Below are 18,547 nucleotides of genomic sequence, written 5' to 3'. Positions count from 1 at the left end.
TCATGGCCATCTCCCTTTGTTCTTCTAAGAGGTCGACTGCGTCTTGCTGGGCCTGTTCTGCTTCATCTTCGGTGTAAAGTTCGACTCGGGGTGCATTATGAAGAAGATCACTCGGCAGGACTGCTTCGGCTCCATAAACCAGAAAGAATGGAGTTCTTCCAGTCGACCAGTTAGGGGTGGTCCTTAGTCCCCACAGAACTGACGGAAGCTCGTCGACCCAAGCGCATGCCGCGTGCTTGGGGTCACGCATCAGTCAAGGTTTTAGTCCTTTGAGAATCAGACCATTTGCTCTCTCAGCTTGTCCATTCGACTGGGGATGGGCGACCGATGCGTAGTCGACTCGTGTGCCTTGAGAGGTGCAAAATGCTCTGAACTTGTTCGAATCAAAGTTTGACCCGTTGTCAGTGATGATGCTATGCGGGACTCCATATCTGAATGTTAACCCTCTGACGAAACTGATAGCAGTGCAAGCATCGAGATTCTTGATGGGCTTAGCTTCGATCCATTTGGTAAATTTGTCGACTGCCACAAGCACATGAGTGAATCCAGTCCTGCCCGTTCTTAGTGGACCAACCATGTCCAATTCCCAGATGGCAAAGGGCCAGACGAGTCGAATGGTCTTCAGGGCTGATGCAGGCTTGTGTGACATGTTGGAGTAGAACTGGCACCCTCCACACTTGTCGACTATCTCTTTTGCCATCTCATTTGCTCTTGGCCAGTAAAATCTAGCTCGGTATGCTTTAGCTACAATAGTCCGAGAGGACGCATGGTGACCATAGGTCCCCGAGTGGATATCATTAAGGATTATCTGACCCTCTTCTGGTGTTATGCATTTCTGACCGACTCCAGTCGTGCTCTCTCTATACAGCTGTCCCTTTATGACTGTGAAGGCCTTGGATCAGCGGACGATCTGTCGAGCCTCTTCCTCGTCTTCCGGGAGTTCTTTCCTTAGGATATACGCGATGTACGGTATCGTCCAGTTAGGGGTGATTGCCAAGACTTCCATGATTAGGTCGACCACTGCAGGTACTTCAACTTCAGTCAGATCTGTGGCACATTTCGGCTATGGGGCTTCATCTGTGAAAGGATCCTCTTGGACTGACGGCGAGTGAATGTGTTCCAGGAACACGTTGCTGGGAATGGCTTCTCTCTTGGAGCCTATCTTTGCCAAATCGTCAGCTGCCTGATTTTTCAGTCGGGGGATGTGATGAAGCTCTAACCCCTCGAATTTCTTTTCTAGCTTTCGCACTGCATTGCAATACCCAGTCATTGCCGGACTCCTGACGTCCCACTCCTTCATCACTTGATTAACCACCAAATCTGAGTCGCCATAGACCATGAGGCGACGAACGCCGAGTGAAATGGCCATGCGCAACCCATACAAAAGTGCTTCATACTCTGCTTCGTTATTGGAGGAATCAAAGTGAATCTGGAGAACATATCTGAGCTTATCTCCTCGGGGGGAGACTAGGACTACCCCCGCACCCGAACCATTCAGCATCTTGGATCCATCGAAGAACATGGTCCAGTGCTCCGAGTGAACTTGAGTCAGAAGTTGCTGTTCAATCCACTCGGCGATGAAATCTGCGATTGCTTGGGACTTGATAGCCTTCTTTGCTTCAAACTTGATATCTAAGGGAAGGAGTTCAATCGCCCACTTGGCCACTCGACCAGTTGCATCTCTGTTATGCAGGATCTCTGATAGTGGGGCGTCGCTAACGACTGTAATGGAGTGGTCAGAGAAGTATTGTGCAACTTTCTTCGTGGTTATATAAATCCCATATACAAGCTTCTGGTAGTGAGGGTATCTTTGTTTTGAAGGGGTCAAAACTTCAGACACATAATATATTGGGTGTTGAACTTTGAAGGCCTTTCCTTCCTCTTACCGCTTGACCGTAAGTACTGTACTGACAACTTGTCCTGTGGCTGCAATGTAAAGCAGCAGAGGCTCTTTGCTGATTGGGGCAGCAAGCACCGGCTGGGTGGAGAGCAGAGCTTTGAGCTCTGCAAACGCTGCATCAGCTTCTGGAGTCCACTCGAACTTGTTAGACTTCTTCATCAGTCGGTAAAGAGGCAACGCCTTTTCACCGAGTCGAGAAATAAATCGACTTAAAGTGGCCAAGCAGCCTGTAAGCTTTTGGACCACTTCAGGTGATCAGACTTGTCGAATGTGATGGCGGTCTGAGACCACTTCAGGTAACTGGGTGTTGCCGGAGCAACCATGTTTACCTCACGGTTAATGACTTTCAGTCGACTTTTTCTTTCGACATCAGCAAAAATCATCAAGGTGGAATTGACTTGGGGGTATCCATCATCACTATCATCCTTGTCCTCAACTCTGTCTGGCTCCTTTTCCTTATCTTTGGGCTGCTTGCCCTGAAACTGCTGGATCAGGAGCCGGCACTGTCGAGTGGTATGTTTTGGGAAAATAAAATTACCCTCTTCATCTTTCTTGGTGTGGATGTGACATGGCAGGTCCAAAACATCATTCCCATCCTGATCCTTAACTTTCTTGGGCTTCCATGTGCCCTTGGGTTTCCCCTTGAAGTTTCCCTGGGCCACGGCCAGGGCCTCCCCAGGGGCGGCTGGCTCGACCTTCCGCTTCTGCTTCCGACTAGAGTTTCCTCCGGTTTCTTGGGTGACTGATTTGAGTTTGCCACTTTGGAGTCGGTCTTCGTCTTCACCATTAGCGTACTTGGTGGCAATCTCCATCATCCGATTCAGAGACATCTCTCCAGTTCGACCGAACTTCAGATTCAACTCTGTCTATTTGACGCCTTCCTTGAAAGCGCAAACTACTTGATGGTCTGGCACATTCTCAACCGAGTGGTGCAGCGTGATCCACCTCTGGATGTATTCCCTTAGTGTTTCATTCGGCTTCTGTACACAAGACCGCAACTCTGTAAGGCCTGCAGGTCACTTGCATGTTCCTTCGAAGGTTGTGATAAACACTCGGGCGAGGTCCTCCCAAGTGTAAATGCTGCTGGGCGCCAACTGATTCAGCCATGCTCTGGCTGAGCCTTCTAACATGAGAGGTAAATGCTTCATGGCCACCTCATCATTGCCACCGCCAATCTGCATAGCCACTCGGTAATCTTCGAGCCATGTGTCGGGTTTGGATTCATCGGTGAACTTGCTGACTCCAGTCGCCAGCCTGAAGTTGGGAGGAATCACCGCGGCCCTGATGGCTCGACTGAAACATTCTGGCCCCAAAGCATGTGCCCTGCTGCCGGCGGGCGCATCTCTGTTGTGGCCCTCTCGATGAGCCCTCTTCCTGTCCACCAAACCTTGAACGAGGATGGATCTCGCGTCAAAGCCTGGGTCCCTGGGGTCGACTGGAATCCTCTGCCCAACATTATGGGGGCGCTTGTCATCTCGATGTCGAGGCGCATATGACCCACTCCTCGGGGGAGGGGATGGCACTCGACGTCGATCATCGTGGTCGGGTCGGTGATCATACTGCTCATTTCTCCTGTACTAATCGTGCCGGTCCCCACGTCCCTCACGCCTCGGGGGCGATCTCGGGCTGTGAGCCGACTGGACTGTTTCTGTTGCAACGGATCGACTGTGGATCCTGTTCCGCGACTGAGAGACGGCGGAATTCTGATTTCCTGCCGCTCGGAGCAACGCTCTGATCTGCAACAAGCCCCTGCCAGCCTCCGACTAGGAAGGCTGAATTGACTCCGCTATACGAGCCGCGGCGGCCAAATTCTGAACTGGAGTTCGGTACACCTGCGGAGGCGGGAAGAGCTGATGTCGACTGGATTCAGGAGCTTGCTGTCGTCGACTCGACTCGGGAGCTCGCTGACGCGCTTGCTCGTCGAGTATTCGCTGTAGATTTTCCAGCCGAGTGTGCTTGGCCAGGTTAGCCAAGCGCGCGTCCTCTAAGGCTCGGGCCTCGGGGGTTTCTCCAACAATAGCAGTGTGGAGCGCGTCCATGTTCCGGCGGCGAAGCTCCTCTCGCTGCAAAGACGTGAGAGGTTCGGGGAGGTACTCGTTGTGGGGATGCGACGGGTCGCCTCTTTCCGCACCACCATCAGCGCAATGGAATCCGGGAGAACTGCGTGTCCCCTCGACCGCCAGAACCTCAGCCAAAGGGTCGCTGCTATCGCACTCGGATGCGGTCTCCGCGGACCCAGTCGACAGGCCGAACAGGCCGCAGAGGGATTCGTCGGGCTCGATTGCCGCGACTTGTGGGGCCGCCGACTGGCGGGCCACGGTGTGCCTCACCCACCGCTGGAGTCTCGACTGACCTGAGCGCTTGCGCTGGTGGGAGACGGGGCGGGGAGACGATACAGGGGCCGACCGATATTGGGTCGACGGCTGCCGCAGGAGGACGCCACGAATGCACGCGCTGAAGTGCGTCGCACCGCGGACGGGGAGCGCGTCGATGTCAAGCAGCGCCTCCTGGAGCCAGGCAGAGTCGTCGGCGATGAAGGTGAGCGCGCCGAGACGGATCTCGCGGCCCTCTACCAAAACTTCGCAGGAAACCATGATCAAATGGATCAGAAAAATCGCAACTTCTCCAATTAGGCGCTAAGACTAATGCCCCACGATGGGCGCCAACTGTCGTCGTTCTAAGTCTGACAGTGAGGTAGGGGTTGTGTATGGAGAGGCTAGATCTTAGCTATTGGGAAGTTGTAAGCACGCAGGGTTTATGAGTTCAGGCCCTTCTCGGAGGAAGTAACAGCCCTACGTCTCGGTGCCCGGAGGCGGTCGATTGGATTATGCTTGTGTAGATAACAAGGGTGCGAACCCTTCATACTGAGGAGGGGGCTGGCTTATATAGAGTTCGCCGGCCCCCTCCTGCCCTCAGTAATGCAGGGTTTTAGGTACATTTAAGGTTGGGCGTTACTGATAACGTCCCTAATAAAGCGTTATAATAACCATAAAGACTACTTAATAGCCGACCGTTTGCCTGCGGAGTGACTTTAGGTCTTCTGGCAGTCGAGTGGTTGGCTTCATGGTCGAGTGGTCGTTCTTTGGTCGAGTGTCTTGAACCCGTCGAGTGGGATGCCTTCCAGTCGTTTGGGAGGTGACTCATTCCAGGGATGTCCTCGGGTAGGGCTTTATAGGACGGGTCCGTGCCCCTACCCTAGGTACATAGCTTCATCACTATCTTTTTGATATGGAATCTTCTGCCGCTATTTTAGCTTGCAAAGATAGATATGAGCTTAAGAGGTTATTAATTAAATGGAACAAAGAATCACTTAGAGATAAGATGAAACCCGACCTTGCTTTTGCTACTTCACCTATTTGTGTTCCTGATAAGGATTATGAATTCTCTATTGATCCTGATATAATTACTTTGGTTGAATCTAATCCGTTTTATGTCTATGAATCTGAAACTGTTGTGGCACATCTTACTAAGTTAAATGATATAGCTACCCTGTTTACGAATGATGAGAGATCGCGTTACTTTTATATAATCAAAATATTTCCGTTCTCATTAAAGGGTGATGCTAAGATATGGTTTAATTCTCTTGATCCTGGTTGTGTGCGTAGTCCCCAGGATATGATTTATTACTTCTCTGCTAAATATTTCCCTCCTCATAAGAAACAAGCTGCTTTGAGGGAAATATACAACTTCGTGCAAATTGAAGAAGAGAGTCTCCCACAAGCTTGGGGGAGGCTTCTCAAGTTACATAATGCTTTGCCTGATCATCCTCTTAAGAAACCTGAAATACTTGATATATTTTATAATAGACTAACTGATGCTTCCAGAGATTACCTGGAAAGTTGTGCAGGTTCTCTTTTCAGGGAAAGAACACCGGATGAAGCTGAAATTCTATTGAATAATATGTTGACAAATGAAAATAATTGGGCACCTCCTGAGCCACCTCCTGAGCTAGCTCCTGCTCCAATTACTGAACCTATTCCTAAACCAACTCCTAAGAAGAGAGGTGTTCTATTTCTCAGTCCCGAAGATATGCAAGAGGCAAAGAAATCTATGAAAGAAAAAGGTATTAAAGCTGAAGATGTTAAGAATTTACCTCCTATTGAAGAAATACATGGTCTTCATATACCGCCTGTTGAAGAAACATATGATCTTAATTCTTTATTTGTTGAAGAACCTCCTGGTCCCGATATCCCGACAGAGGTAGTAAAGGTAAATTCTCTTTATAGATATGATAAAGCTGAAGTCCCTCCTACTAAAATTGCTAGTGTGTGCTTGGATGAGTTTGATAACTTTATGTTTAAGCAAGACGACTTCAATGCTTATTTTCGTAGACAATTAAAAGAAAATGCTTATATGATTAGACGCTTGGGTGATTATATGGCTGATATTAAAGGTGAACTTAAACTTGTTAGCAAGCATGCTTCTATGGTTACCACTCAAGTAGAACAAGTACTTAAGGCTGAAAAAGAAGTGCTTGATGAAATGAATAGTAAGAAAAATGATTATGTTGTTAGAGTGGCTACTAGAACTGGTAGAATGACTCAGGAACCTTTGTATCCTGAAGGCCACCCTAAGAGAATCGAGCAAGATTCTCAAAGAAATAATATTGATGTTCCTAGTTCTTCTAAAAAGAAGAAGAAGAAAAATGATAGAACTGTGCAAACTTCTAGTGAACCTATTGCTGGACCACCTGATAATCCAAATGATATATCTATGTCTGATGCTGAAACACAATCTGGTAATGAACATGAACCTAGTAAAAATATTAATGATGATGTTCATGATGATGCTCAACCTAGTAATGATAATGATGTAGAAATTGAACCTGCTGTTGATCTTGATAACCCACAATCAAAGAATCAACGTTATGTTAAAAGAGACTTTGTTGCTAGGAAACATGGTAAAGAAAGGGAACCTTGGGTTCAGAAACCCATCCCTTTTCCTCCGAAACCATCCAACAAAAAGGATGATGAGGATTTTGAGCGCTTGACTGAAATGATTAGGCCCATCTTTTTGCGTATGCGATTAACTGATGTGCTCAAAACAAATCCTTATGCTAAATATATGAAGGATGTCATTACTAATAAAAGAAAGATACCGGAAGCTGAAATTTCCACCATGCTTGCTAATTATACTTTTAAGGGTGGAATACCAAAGAAACTTGAAGACCCCGGAGTACCTACTATACCCTGCTCCATTAAAAGAAATTATATTAAAACTGCTTTATGTGATCTTGGAGACGGTGTTAGTGTTATGCCTCTCTCTTTATATCGTAGACTTGACTTGAATAAGCTGACACCTACTGAAATATCTTTGCAAATGGCTGATAAATCAACTCTATACCTGTCGGAATTTGTGAGGATGTGCCTGTTGTGGCTACAAACGTTACTATTTTAACGGACTTTGTTATTCTTGATATTCCCGAGGACGATAGTATGTCTATTATTCTTGGAAGACCCTTTTTGAATACTGCGGGGGATGTTATTGATTGCACTAAAGGCAATGTCACTTTTCATGTTAATGGTAATGAGCATACGGTACACTTTCCGAGGAAACAACCTCAAGTTCATAGTATCAACTCTATTGGAAAAATTCCATCGATTATATTTGGTGGTTTTGAATTTCCTCTTCCTACTGTCAAGAAGAAATATGATATTCTTATTACTGGGGATGTGCATATCCCTGTTGAGGTAACTTAGTGTTATTCGAAATTTCTCCAGTTTCATGATTATCGGAATGAGTTTGTTAACAAGCACTAGTAGAAAGAGGGTCAAACGTGAAGCACATTAGTGCCGGTTTGTATTTGAGCCGGCACTATTGTATACATTAGTGCCGGTTCCAACGGCTAGCCGGGCCGCTTTCATTAGTACCGGTTCGTGGCGAACCTTTAGCACCGGTTCGTGCCACGAACCAGTACTAATGAGAGTGGTGGCAGGATGTTGTCAGAATGGGGCCCCTCCAGCCCCTTTAGTACTGGTTCTTGGCATGAACCAGTACTAAAGGTCGTCCTACATAAACCCTTCGTCCACCCGAGCTCGCTCTATTCTTCCCCTTTCCCCTCTCCTCTCTGTTCTTCCCCTCTTCCTCTCGAGCTCATCACACATTTTGCCCAAAATTTGTCAAGATTTGAAGGCCCCCATCCATTCAAATGATCACAAAGGTTAGCAACTTTGTCCTTTCATCTCTCATTGCTAGATTAGCTCTTGCAATGCTTTATATAGTGATTAATTTGTTAGTTTAGTAATTTGGGAGGATATATATATATGTGCTAGTATTTGATTTATATGCAATTTGAGGTCAAAAATAACACTTAGTTTGCATATGTAGGTGTTGTTTACTTAGTGCCTTCTAAATCTCCATCGTAGCCACCGTCGATCGCCCGCACCGTCCCGTCGGCGGCACCACCTTGTGGTGAGCCTCTTGTTCATGAAATTTTATGTAAAAATTGATGTTTGTGTGATTTGGATATATAGTTACTCGTATAATTATCTTACCCGTATGTTGTTTGCTATACATATAGTGCCATGGTTTTGATATCCGTCCCCGTCGGCCCTAGTCCTTGTTATGATTCGGATGTGGTATGTATATTCTATTTTAAAACTAGTTGCATTTTGTGTTTATGACAAATTATGCCCATCAAGTTGACATAGAAATTTTTTCTAGGAGGTATGTGAACCGGAAATTCCAACCGACCCTATTGCCGAGAGGTTAAATTTAGTTGAAAGAGAAAACGAGTACTTGAAAGAAAAGTTGAAAAGAATTGAGGGGGAGAAGATGGAATTGGAGTTGCATGTTGCCGATGTCGTTGATGATCACAAGATCAAGATGGAGAAAATGTGCTTGAAGATTAGAAAGATTAGAAAATATGCCATCGATAGTGAGGCTTGGTATCATTATGCTGTTGGATCCATTGTTACCTTAGTTGCGATCTTGATCGTATTTGTTGTTGCATTTAAATGCTTTAGCTAGAGAGTTATTTGTTTGTTGCATTTAAGTGTTGTATGAACTTTATGTATGAACTTGTATTAATTTGGTCTATTCGGTGTTGTGTAATGAAGATGAGCCGGCAGTGGATGTACGATGACCGATGCTCTCCCCAGTTCGTTGAGGGCATGCATACTTTTCTGCTTGCGGCTGAGGCAAACAAGCGGGCGGATGGTTTTATGCCTTGTCCATGTGCTCGTTGTAAGAATGGTAACAATTACTCTACGTCAAGAACCATTCACGTCCACCTGTTTAAGTCCGGTTTCATGCCCCATTATAATGTTTGGACCAAGCACGGAGAAAGAGGGGTTATGATGGAAGACAATGAAGAAGAAGAGGACGACGACAGCTATCCTGGCCATGGGTTCCCTGAATATGATGATACAACAATGGGGGAAGAAGCTGAGCCGGTAATGCGGGAAGAAGCTGAAGAAGAGGCATCAGATGAGCCCGTTGATGATCTAGGTCGGGCCATTGCCGATGCAAAGAGAAACTGCGCAAGTGATTTGGAGAAGAAGAAGTTGCAGTGCATGTTACAGGATCACAAAAAATTGTTGTACCTGAATTGCGTAGGTGACAAGAAAAAGCTGGGCACCACACTGGAATTGCTGCAATGGAAGGCAGAGAATGGTGTATCTGACAAGGGATTTGGAAAGTTGCTGGTTACGAGGATTATCTTTCCAATAAAGGATATGCTTCCAAAGGACAACGAATAGCCCGAGAGTACGTAGGAAATAAAGAAGGTTGTCTGCCCTCTAGGGTTAGAGGTGCAGAAGATACATGCATGCCCTAATGATTGCATCCTCTACCGCGGTGAGTACGAGGATTTGAACGCTTGCCCGCTATGTGGTGCATTGCGCTATAAGATCGGCCACGATGACCCTGGTGATGTCGAGGGTCGGCGCCCCAGGAAGAAGATTCCTGCCAAGGTGATGTGGTATGCTCCTATAATACCACGGTTGAAATGTTTGTTCCAAAACAAAGAGCATGCCAAGGCGATGCGATGTCACAAAGAAGACCGTAAGAAAGACGGAAAGTTGAGAGTACCCGCTGACGGGTCGCAGTGGAGAAAAATCGAAAGAAAGTACGGGAAGGAGTTTGCAGATGACGCAAGGAGCGTATGGTTTGGTCTAAGCGCAGATGGCATTAATCCTTTTGGGGAGTAGAGCAGCAACCATAGCACCTAGCCTGTGACTCTATGTTTGTATAACCTTCCTCCTTGGTTGTGCATGAAGCGGAAGTTTATTATGATGCCAGTGCTCATCCAAGGCCCTAAGCAACCCGGCAACGACATTGATGTGTACATAAGGCCATTAGTTGAAGAACTCTTACAACTGTGGAATGGAACAGGTGTACGTGCATGGGATGAGCACATGGGGGAAGAATTTGACCTAAAGGCGTTACTGTTCGTGACCATCAATGATTGGCCTGCTCTCAGTAACCTTTCAGGACAGACAAACAAGGGATACCGCGCATGCACACACTGTTTGGACGATACCGACAGTATATATTTGGCTAATAAGAATGTGTACCTGAGACATCGTCGATTTCTTCCGAGTAGGCATCCCGTAAGAAAGAAAGGCAAGCATTTCAAAGGTGAGGCGGATCACCGGACGAAGCCTCGCCACCGTACTGGTGCTGATGTACATGATATGGTCAAGGATTTGAAGGGTGTCTTTGGAAAGCGTCCTGGTGGACAACCTATTCCGAATGACGCTGACGGACACGCACCCATGTGGAAGAACAAATCTATATTTTGGGACCTGCCCTATTGGAAAGACCTCGAGGTCCGCTCCGCAATTGACGTGATGCACGTGACGAAGAATCTTTGTGTGACCCTGCTTGGCTTCTTGGGCGTGTATGGGAAGACAAAAGATACACCTGAGGCACGGGAGGACCAGCAACGTGTGCACGGAAAAGACGGCATACATCAGGGTCATGCAAGCTACGCTCTTACCAAAGAAGAGAAGGAAATCTTCTTTGAATGCCTGCTCAGTATTAAGGTACCGTGTGGCTTCTCGTCGAATATAAAAGGAATAATAAACATGGCAGAGAAAAAGTTCCAGAACCTAAAGTCTCATGACTGCCATGTGATTATGACGCAACTGCTTCCGGTTGCATTGAGGGGGCTTCTACCGGAAAACGTTCGATTATCCATTGTGAAGCTATGTGCATTTCTCAATGCAATCTCTCAGAAGGTAATCGATCCAGAAATCATACCAAGGTTACAGACTGATTTGGTGCAATGTCTTGTCAGTTTCGAGTTGGTGTTCCCACCATCCTTCTTCAACATCATGACGCACGTCCTAGTTCACCTATGCGAAGAGATTAACGTTTTGGGTCCTGTATTTCTACACAATATGTTCCCCTTTGAGAGGTTCATGGGAGTCTTAAAGAAATATGTTCATAACCGTGCTAGGCCAGAAGGAAGCATCTCCAAGGGCCGTCAAAATGAGGAGGTCATTGAGTTTTGTATTGACTTTATTCCTGACCTTAAGCCGATTGGTGTTCCTGAATCGCGGCATAAGGGCAGACTGGATGGAAAAGGCACGCTAGGAGGGGAACAAATAATATGTATGGACGGACATTCTCTCACTGAAGCACACTACACAGTTCTACAGAATTCCGCCTTGGTGGCTCCGTATATGGATGAACACAAGAATTTGCTACGCTCCAAACACCCGGAGCGGTCTGATGACTGGATTACACGTGAACAAACCAGGAGTTTCGCCAGCTGGTTGCAAGCACGTACCATGCATGACACCTCTATTGAAGATGACCTGTACTTGCTGTCCCAGTTACCATCTTCGAATATAATGACTTTCAAAGGGTACGAGATAAATGGTAATACATTTTACACGATCGCCCAAGATAAGAAGAGCACCAACCAAAACAGTGGTGTCCGCTTTGATGCAGAAACCAAGACGGGAAAGGAAACATATTATGGTTATATACAGGACATATGGGAACTTGACTATCGACGTGGTTTGAAGGTCCCTTTGTTTCGGTGCAAATGGGTCAATATGACACGAGGCGGGGTAACGGAAGACCCGCAGTACGGAATGACAACAGTGGATCTCAACAATCTTGCGTATGCAGACGAACCATTCGTCCTAGCCAATGATGTGGCACAGGTTTTCTATGTGAAGGACATGTCTACCAAGCCAAGAAAAAGAAAAGATAAGGAAGCGAATGCATCGTACGATGAGCCAAAGCGGCACATAGTTCTTTCTGGGAAGAGAAACATCGTGGGAGTGGATGACAAGACAGACAAGTCAGAAGATTATGAAAAGTTTGATGAAATTGCTCCATTCACAGTGAATATTGACCCGAGCATCCCGTTAAATGATGAAGATTTTCCATGGCTACGACGCAAAGGGACACACGCGAAGAAAAAGTTTCACACCCAAAGATCTGGGATGTGATCGGCTTAACTATCATCACTTTCTTCTGTGTTTCACACCCAGGAGGGAATCTCTGTAATAGTTAGGGTAGCTAGTTATGTGTTTTGGCATTTGAAACGCGAAGAAATTTTATGTGCAAGCAAATTCTTTCATGCATTTACTGATTTTTTCAGCTAAATGACCCTGAAATTGAAAAGCATTTCAAATGAACTCAGAAAAGGATGAAAGTTGGCATGGTATCATAATTTCACCCACATAGCATGTGCAAAAAAGTAGAGAGGGTTACCGCAAAAACTGGATGCACTTCGTGTACAAAATGGACAATCTGTTTCGAAGTATCAGGGTTTCGGACGAAAACTCATCCGTTACAAAGGCATTTCATTTTTTAAATAACTTAAGCATTACCAAATTGAATATAATGATAAAACACACTAATATTAAACATAAGAAAAAAGAATCACTGGAAAAATGTATTTTTAAAGTTAAGTTATTCACAAACTAGTGATTCACACAAATTTCAAATAATTCAAAATTTAAACTATTCAAATTTAAAAACTACCGGCACTAACTGAAAGTTTCTAAAAACTATCAAAAATATTCACAAAGAAACTCTAACTACAGCAAAAAACAACTAAAAATAAATAAAACAAAGTAAATAAAGCAGAAAAGAAAAAACTAAATGAAAAAAGCCCACTTACCGGGCCACAGCGGCCTGCATACGACTAGAAACCCAACCTGTTGTTGGGCCAGGATGTAGGCCCGCAAGCCCAATAGGCCCCACAGGGCAGAGTAGCAGAGGTAGGCCCAGAAGGCCTGCTTTAGAGAGGAGCTCGAGACAGCGGCGGCGGCGGGGCTTATAAGCAGGTGTGAGCGCCCTTCGGCTAGTGAGGTGGGACTAAACTTCTGCGCCCCTCGCCTGGCAGCGCACACCCTTTAGTACCGGGTCGTGGCACCAACCGGTTCTAAAGGGGGGGCCTTTAGTACCGGTTGGAGCCACCACCCGGTACTAAAGGGGGTCGCTTCCCGCCGCTTGGGCTAGCCAAAACAGACCTTTAGTACCGGTTGGAGCCACCACCCGGTACTAAAGGTGCCTTTTATATATACAACACTTCGCAAAATTTCATTCTCCCCCTCTGTTTCTTCCCGATCGATCGACGCCGCCCCCGTCCTACGCCGCCCCCGTCGCGCGCCGTTGCCGTCGCCGCCCCCAGCCTCGTCGCCGCCCTCGTCCTCGTCGCCGCCCCCGTCGCCGTCGCCGCCCTCGTTTCCGTCGCCGCCCCGGGCCCGTCCCCGTCCCCGTTGCGCCGTCCCCGCGTCGCCGCCCCGTCACGCCCCGGGCCGTCGCCTCGCCGTCGCTGACGCACCGCTGTGAGCTCTCCCCCTCTAACCCCTCTCCGATCCCTCGCCCCCGGTGGCCGCCGCCCCTCCCCGAGCCCATACACACACACAAGCATGAACACACACACACGCACATTTCCTAAATTAAGTTAATTAGTATATACGTATTTTGTATCTTTAATTAGTTTAGATTTTTCAGATTATTATTTTTTCACTAGTATATATGTATGAATGCATGTTAGATGGATATAATTAGTGTTTAATTAGTATGGAATTTTTTTATATAATGTTGTTTTTCTGTTTTTAATGGATGTATAGAAGTTGTTTTTTCTGTTTTTAGTGTTAGATGCTTAATTAGTATGAAATAGCATATAGAATTTTGACATATGCAATGATAGCATAATTAGTGTTACATTTGCATATAGTATTTGTTGTCGACGATGCCCGGCCCGCATCCTCGCCGTCAACCCGTTCGCGACGACGTCCTACTTCAGAGGACCCATGTCCGGGACTGGGCTCCGCCGGGCTGGCACTGGGAGGTGCTACCTTCAGGGGCGCGACGCTTGGTGAGGAACCCGGCCCCGGGTCCCGTCGTCGACCCTCATCTCCTTTGGTGGCATTCGCGTGGGCCACTTTCGGTGCGGAGGGAGCCGGCCCCGCCGGAGGTGGTACGTCGCCGTGTCAGGGAGGAGGACGAGCACGTCCATCGCTACATGGCTGCTATGGACGTCAGGTTCTCCAATACCTGGCAGGTTCTTTGGGAAGATCACCCGAGCTATGATCCGGTAATGGTTCCTTCACTTTGGTTGTCCACCGCCTAGATTACTCTCTAGTATTCGATCTTTATTAGCTAGCTAGCTAGTGATGTATTCGATATATAATATTCGAGATGATTTATTCGAGATTATATATATTATTTGAGACGATGTATTCGAGATTATATCTATTATTCGAGACGACGTATTCGAGATTAAATCTATTATTCGAGACGATGTATTCGAGATTATATCTATTATTCGAGACGATGTATTCGAGATTATATCTATTATTCGAGATTATACTAAATTGTTTTATATTTCTTTTGGCATAGTTAAATAAAAGCTATGGCGGACAATACCGACAGAGAGAGAGAACAGACCATGTTCGATATCATACGCGGGCCAGATGATGATCAGAATGAAGAAGATTTTGACGGCTCCGAATTTCTAAACAACACCGGAGAGGGTGATATGATATTCGATCGCGACGACCGAGAAGATGAAGTCATGAACTACGACGAAGAACATGTTGATCCTGAAACAACAAACACCGGCGAGGTATATATATTTATATAAGCAGGAATCTGGTGATCATCGCATGTTTTAAATGAGTTGAAGATATATTAACGAATCGATCTTTCTTCTTTCAGCCATCCGGATCGAGCAAATCTTCAGGCAAAAGGACGAAACGAGGCCCGAACAAAAAGTTGAAGGAGGGCGTAAAGTACAATATCGAGGCATTCAAACCTAATGGCGAACCATTAGCGCCTAAGAAGATTGCGGACAAGTTCGTTCGTCAGTGCGGAGTTCTTGTGAAGGACCAACTCCCGATCTCCCTTCAAGAATGGAGAAAGCCAGCAAATCCACGTCCAGATGTTACTTTTGTCGACGAGAATCAAAAAAATCTGCTTTGGGATACTCTCATGGAACATTTCACCCTACCAGATCATTTCACAGAAGCAGATGTGCGGAAAGTCAAGAACGCTGCTTTTAGGAAGATGGCGGTTGCATTCAAGAACCACAAGAGAATGACGTGGAGAAGTACGTCAAGGGAGGAAGGAAGACTCCAGTATTCGAGGGGATACTAGAGAATCAAAGTGCTCATTGGGACGATTTCGTGAAATTCAAGGATTCAGAATTAGCTAAGGAACGGTCGAGAATAAACAAGAAGAATGCCGAAAAAAAGGATAAGTTCCATAAGCTGGGGCCAGGTGGCTACGCGGTGGCAATGCCTAAGTGGGATAAGTCTGAGAAAGAGATGGAGGATGCAAGTGTCACTCCGGTTACTAAGAGATGGCCCCCCAGGTGCAGGACTTGGTTCTATGCGCATGGGGGGAGTTGGACCCGAAGACAGGCAATGTTTCGACGAAGGCATGTCTGAACGGAGCCGACGATGCGCTACTTGTTGCAATAGAAGAGGCTCGATCGGGGGTGTTCCAGCCCAACAGAGAGAACGACGAGCTTACGCGTGCCCTGGGAAATCCTGAACACCCGGGAAGAACACGAGGCAAGGGCGCTATTCCGTGGTATGAGGGGTTTTCGGACTGGAACGCCGACTACAGAACCCGTGCGAGAAAGAAGATTGCGGAGGAGAAGAAGAGGAAGATGGAGGAGGAGCAGAGGAAGCGGGACTATGAACGCCTTCAAGGCCTAGAAGCAAGTCAAGCGGAATTGGCAGCTAAATTCCAGCGGCAGCAGGAGCAGATCGACTCACTTAGCCAGCAAAGGGGGTCTCAGCAGCTGCAGCAGCTAGCGGATGATCCAGCATTGGATACCACCGCCCCATCCATGCCGAGAAGCAGCGTGGGTTCCGCCCCGGGCGACGCAGTAGTGCTGGATAGATACCCCGTGGATGACATCACGGAGAACACTAACTGCGAGCTACACTTCAAAATGAAGAACATATCCATGAAGGTGGCGGACGCCGTTGCTTTTTCAAATTCCCCCGAGGCAACCTTCCATTGCAACCCGATTCCAGCGGGCTATGCTCGTGTCTTGGTTGATGAGGTGGTGGACCCATATTCGGAGCTACAGCTTGACATTCCTGGAGGTGATGACGAGCACACATTGGGAGAGGCCATACATCGTGTCATCCTATGGAGAAAGGATTGCATCATCTTTCGAAGGCCACCGACACCGCGTCACCCGACTCCTCGTCGAAGTCCGCCACCGAGTCAGCAGACTCCCGCTCCTCCAAGTCCACCAACGCGTGAGGCCACTCCTCCTCCTCCAAGTCCGGCAAAGTGTCAGGCCACTCCTCCTCCAAGTCCGACACAGCGTCAGACGTCCACTCCTCCTCCAAGTCCGGCACAACCTCAGGCCACTCCTCCTCCAAGTCCGGCACAGCTTCAGGCCACTCCTCCTCGTCCAACTCAGCCCCGTCAGCCGTCTCCGCCGCCTCAGCAATCGCAGAAGAGACACCCCGCAGCTATGGTGCGTAGCGGTACGAGTCGAGGTGATAGTACAGGAAGTATAGGCAGAGGCAAGCGATATAAATATGGTCCAAACCTCAGTACTCCTCTTCCTGTGAGGGCTTATGACAGGACCGAGGAGCAAACCAATGCCATAGTGCGGGCAGAAGTCGACGCCCATTTTGGACCGAAACCGCCACCGCCGCCAAGGGAGAAAGTGCCTGTGGAAGTAGTTGACCACTTCATTCGTATGGCTCAACCACCAGCTCCTAAGCCTGTTGACTCAGACTATGAGCGCCACATCAGGAAGTTAGATCGACAACGTCTACAGAAGGAGGCGAGCTCGAGCTCGAGAAAACAACAAGCAGCTGTCAAAAAATGCGGGAAAACCGTTGCCCAGCTGGGAAAACAGGCGGCGCAATCGATCCCCCCCGCTTGTTGTGCCGCCAACAACACGTGACAGTACGCGCGCCCAATATTATTGTGGCCAAACGGTTTACGTTCCCGAGGTGGGCGATGTGGTAATAACCCAGGAGCATATAATGCAGGCTGAAGAACTCAAGATCACTGTTGGACAACTCCTCGAGATCGAGGACATGCCTCTGATTACAGAGGAAATAAAACGGAAATTTGTCCGGGGCCAACCTTTGGTCGAGCCAGAAGATGTCAACAAGCTCCCAACGAGAATGTATGAATTGCATCAATGGTACATGGACATTATCAAGAGATCCGATCGAGAGTCCCTCATGGTGTATGTCAAGAAGGATGATTACTACCATGAGAAAGCTGTGGCCGTTGAGTATTCTGAACTGTTTCAGTTATACAATCAAGACGCACTCGACAAATCTATCGTCAGTTGCTATTGTCTGTAAGTGATTTCTTTCTGTAATTTAAGTCTCAAGCTAGCTGTAGTGATCCTTTTGATCAATCATTACGTGTAATTATCCTCACTATATTCTTTTCTGTGGTATTATGCAGGATGAAGATGTATGAAATGAGAAAAGGTGGACGCTATGGCATTGGGTTCATTGACCCAAACACCGTTAATGAATACACATGGAAATTAGATGCATATTATGAAAAAGAGGTAGAGGACAGCATGCTAGAGTTCTTGAAGCGCCTCAAATACAATGAAGATATACTACTTCCTTACAACTTCCAGTGAGTCACACTTTCTTGTACTACAAATTCTCTGTTTTTGCCTACTAGCTAGCTACATGTTTTTGCTTACATATGCCCGCTTAATTAAGACATGCAAACGTGTGTGCATGCAGATTTCACTGGATCTTGTGTATCATTAAAGTTGACGCCGGAACAGTTGAAATACTGGACTCGCTACTCAAAGCAAATAGTGACTATAACATCTTGTTTGGGATAGTCAACAGGTAATTTCAATCATTATTAACTATATATCTCGGCCTATTTAGTTCGTCATTTCATGATATGAACTATTTAATAACCCCTTTATTCATTTTCTTTGTCGGCGGGCAGGGCTTGGGCAAGGTTCATCAGCGTCACGGAAGGCGAATGGAAACCAAAGCTGAAATGGTTTCGAGCCAAGGTAAGTAATTAAGTAGTACTAGCTAGCTAGCTAGCTGCCATCTCTTTAATTATCATGCTTGATTAATTATTATCTGATCAAATTAAATTCCATTCTCGTAATAAAGGCCCTGAAGCAGGCGCAGGGGACTGATCTGTGTGCATTCTGCGTTTGCGAGAACATTCGCATGATGGCGTCCGAAAGGAGCAGAT

This window comes from Triticum aestivum, chromosome 6A, assembly GCF_018294505.1.
Source record: "Triticum aestivum cultivar Chinese Spring chromosome 6A, IWGSC CS RefSeq v2.1, whole genome shotgun sequence".
Taxonomy (NCBI): domain Eukaryota; kingdom Viridiplantae; phylum Streptophyta; class Magnoliopsida; order Poales; family Poaceae; genus Triticum; species Triticum aestivum.
This window is presented reverse-complemented; position numbering follows the sequence as displayed.